We start from the raw sequence: 4751 nt of genomic DNA, 5'->3' as shown, positions 1-4751 counted from the left end.
TTGGGTTCAGGTAGACATACTTCTTAACATCCATCATATTTTTGCAATGAATAATTGGGACAAATACAAGTGTACCTTCTTTCCATTGTATTTATTTTGTAATAAATATTGTTTTTTCAGTTGTATTATAGATCATTGGAGGGCTGAGGCTGCATTTGTTATCCCTTTTTATTTCTAGTATTTGCCACAGTGGCTTGTGCCCCTATGAGAGTTAATATATGACCTCTCTTCAAAATACTTGTAAGAGGGCCTGCAATGAAAAAAATATCTCCACCTCCATATTTTTGAGACTCTTAATTGACTGCTTGGAAATGTGTTTTTTTTTTTTTTTTATGTTCATCTTTTAGATCTAAGTGTCTATATATCAACCACATGACATCAGCTTTTAGAAGAATCCTGTTTTTTTGGATGACCTTTTAAGGAGAGGCCAGAGTTTCTTGGTCATCACAAAGCAAACTCTACAAATCGTCATGAATTCTGTTACCTCAGCAGAATTTAAGAGTGCAAGGAAAGCTGTCACTGTTTGCAGATGACATGATACTATACATAGAGAATCCTAAAGATGCTACCAGAAAACTACTAGAGCTAATCAATGAATTTGGTAAAGTAGCAGGGTACAAAATTAATGCACAGAAATCTCTGGCATTCCTACACACTAATGATGAAAAATCTGAAAGTGAAATCAAGAAAACACTCCCATTTACCATTGCAACAAAAAGAATAAGATATCTAGGAATAAACCTACCTAAGGAGACAAAAGGCCTGTATGCAGAAAATTATAAGACACTGATGAAAGAAATTAAAGATGATACAAATAGATGGAGAGATATACCATGTTCTTGGATTAGAAGAATCAACATTGTGAAAATGACTATACTACCCAAAGCAATCTACAGATTCAATGCAATCCCTATCATACTATCACTGGCATTTTCCACAGAACTAGAACAAAAAATTTCACAATTTGTATGGAAACATAAAAGACCCTGAATAGACAAAGCAATCATGAGAATGAAAAACAGAGCTGGAGGAATCAGGCTACCTGACTTTAGAGTATACTACAAAGCTACAGTAATCAAGACAGTATGGTACTGGCACAAAAACAGAAAGATAGATCAATGGAACAGGATAGAAAGCCCAGAGATAAACCCACACACATATGGTCACCTTATCTTTGATAGAGGAGGCAGGAATGTACAGTGGAGAAAGGACAGCCTCTTCAATAACTGGTGCTGGGGGCTTCCCTGGTGGCACAGTGGTTGAGAATCCACCTGCCAATGCAGGGGACACGGGTTTGTGCCCCGATCCGGGAAGATCCCACATGCCACGGAGCAGCTGGGCCCATGAGCCGTGGCCCCTGAGCCTGCGCGTCCAGAGCCTGTGCTCTGCAAGGGGAGAGGCCACAACAGTGAGAGGCCCGCATACCAAAAAAAATAAAATAAAAAAAGTGGTGCTGGGAAAACTGGGCAGGTACATGTAAAAGTATGAGATTAGATCACTCCCTAACACCATACACAAAAATAAGCTCAAAATGGATTAAAGACCTAAATGTAAGGCCAGAAACTATCAAACTCTTAGAGGAAAACATAGGTAGAACACTCTATGACATAAATCACAGCAAGATCCTTTTTGACCCACCTCCTAGAGAAATGGAAATAAAAACAAAAATAAACAAATGGGACCTAATGAAACTTCAGAGCTTTTGCACAGCAAAGGAAACCATAAACAATACGAAAAGACAACCCTCAGAATGGGAGAAAATATTTGCAAATGAAGCAACTGACAAAGGATTAATCTCCAAAATTTATCAGCAGCTCATGCAGCTCAATAACAGAAAAACAAACAATGCAAACCCAAAATGGGCAGAAGACCTAAACAGACATTTCTCCAAAGAAGATATGCAGACTGCCAACAAACACATGAAAGAATGCTCAACACCATTAATCATTAGAGAAATGCAAATCAAAACTACAATGAGATATCATCTCACACCAGTCAGAATGGCCATCATCAAAAAATCTAAGAAACAATAAATGCTGGAGAGGGTGTGGAGAAAAGGGAACCCTCTTGCACTGCTGGTGGGAATGTGAATTGGTACAGCCACTATGGAGAACAGTATGGAGGTTCCTTAAAAAAACTACAAATAGAACTACCATATGACCCATCAATCCCACTACTGGGCATATACCCTGAGAAAACCACAATTCAAAAAGAGTCATGTACCAAAATGTTCATTGCAGCTCTATTTACAATAGCCAGGAGATGGAAACAACCTAAGTGTCCATCATCGGGTGAATGGATAAAGAAGATGTGGCACATATATACAGTGGAATATTACTCAGCCATAAAAAGAAACGAAATTGAGCTATTTGTAATGAGGTGGGTGGACCTAGAGTCTGTCATACAGAGTGAAGTAAGTCAGAAAGAGAAAGACAAATACCGTATGCTAACACATATATATGGAATATAAGAAAAAAAAGTCATGAAGAACCTAGGGGTAAGTCAGGAATAAAGACACAGACCTACTAGAGAATGGACTTGAGGATATGGGAAGGGGGAAGGGTTAGCTATGACAAAGCGAGAGAGTGGCATGGACATATATACACTACCAAACGTAAAATAGATAGGTAGTGGGAAGCAGCCACATAGCACAGGGAGATCAGCTCGGTGCTTTGTGACCACCTAGAGGGGTAGGATAGGGAGGGTGGGAGGGAGGGAGACCCAAGAGGGACGAAAGAGATATGGGAACATATGTATATGTATAACTGATTCACTTTGTTATAAAGCAGAAACTAGCTCACCATTGTAAAGCAATTATACTCCAATAAAGATGTAAAAAAAGAGTGCAAGGAAGGGACCAGTTCCATAACCTCCGCAAAGAGTGCATCTGTGGCCCAGATGGGGTTCTCTTCAAAGGGTAGACAGCCTCAGCTTCTACCTCTCTCACCCTTGCTCCAAAGTAGTTTTACCTGTTGATTCAAGATTGAATGATTTTGAAGACAAAGGCTCTGTGAGATCCCCTAGGGCTTTTTAAGTTCCAAATATTACACATTTTTCCTAATGCTTAATTTAAGCATTTGCTATTAAAATTGTTAGGGCACCATATCATATCTCATTTTAATTTTCACACACCCACTGTATAAATCCTTATTTAGTTTCGATACACTGTTTGGATTGTTTGTGCCTGTTGAAAAATGTTCTTGCTACAGAAGGCAGAGCACCTGTAAATAGGCAAGAACAGAATGGAACCTCAAAATATTTAAAGTGTATTCTGCATGGCAGAGCATCTGCTTGAAGAGATGTCTGTGTCACTCTGGATAGAAACCATAGTCCTCCAATTGATTATCAGAGACAGCACAGTGATAAGAGAGCATTTATTTAGTGCTTTAGGGTACTGAAAGAAATCTGTATAGGCTAAATAACCAAGTTGATTTTTAGTGCTGAGACAGTAACTTAATAAAATTAACCTACAGATTCTTGTAGGTTGTTGATTTCTGCAGAGGGAGAACACCTGAGGTGCTTGGCTTCCAATGACCCACCTCAGACTTACAGGTACGCTGTAGTGTAGCAACTGCCATTATTTAGGTCATGTTGCTTCTGAAAAAATAAAGTAGAAAAGGTTTGCCAGAAGGATCTTACGTGACATTTCAAATAGCAAATAGATTAGTGGGGCATGTGGGAGTCTGACTTTTGGAGGCATCTTATAATATTTTCATAACAAATCATTCTGGGGCACAGTCACTGAGATGTAATTTGAGAAACAAAGCCTAAACAGCATTAGAGGGCATGTAATTTTTTTTCTTAACAGTTTTTCTTAATTTTACCTCTTTCTATTTTATAAATATAGATAGGTGATATATATTATATGTAGTATGATATACAATATAATACAGAATACATAAAGTAATATATAATGTACTATATATAAATAAATGTAATATATTCTATTTATCATCTATTTATCATCTATCTATCTATTGAGAGACCATTCTGTAATTAATTTCATACTATGTAACCGTATTTTTAACTGTTTGGCTTAAAGTAATAACAGATTCACATGGAGCTGTAAGAAATAATACATAAGGACCCTCTATATCCTTCACCCAGTTACCCTAATGATAACATCTTCCATAACTATAGCATAGTATCACAATGAGGAAAATAAATTTGGTATAATACATACACCCTATTCAATCTACCAGTTTTACTCATGCGTGTGTTTAGTTCTTGTGTAATTTGATGGTATGTGTGGATCTGTGTGAGCACCACACAACACAAGGACAAAAGAATGGTTCCATCACAGGTTCCCTGTGCCACTTTTTCACAGACATGGCCACCTCCCCACCTGCTCCCTCTCTAAATCATAGCAACCACTAATTACCCATTCTAAAACTTTGTCACTGCCGTGTTGCTCTATAGATTTATTCAGTATATAACATTTTGAGATGGGCTTTTTCATGCAGTTTAATTTCCTTGAGTTCCACTCAAGTTGTTGCTTGTGTCAAGAGCCTTCTCCTTGTTAACTTTGAGTAGTATTCCATCATATGGATGCACAAGAGTTGTTTACTAAAAACTGTAAACAGTTTGGTTAACCATTCAACCATAGTAGGACATTAGGGTTGTTTCCAGTTTGAGGCTATTACAAAGAAAGCTGCTATGAACATTTGTGTGATGTGCAGATTTTTTTGTGAAAATAAGTTTTCATTTTTCTGGTATAAATGTCCTGCAATGTAATTTCTGAAGTGTACAGT

This window comes from Lipotes vexillifer, unplaced genomic scaffold, assembly GCF_000442215.2.
Source record: "Lipotes vexillifer unplaced genomic scaffold, Lipotes_vexillifer_v1.1 scaffold7, whole genome shotgun sequence".
NCBI classification, from domain to species: domain Eukaryota; kingdom Metazoa; phylum Chordata; class Mammalia; order Artiodactyla; family Lipotidae; genus Lipotes; species Lipotes vexillifer.
The sequence above is the reverse complement of the archived record's forward strand: the minus strand, read 5'-3'. Positions refer to the sequence as shown.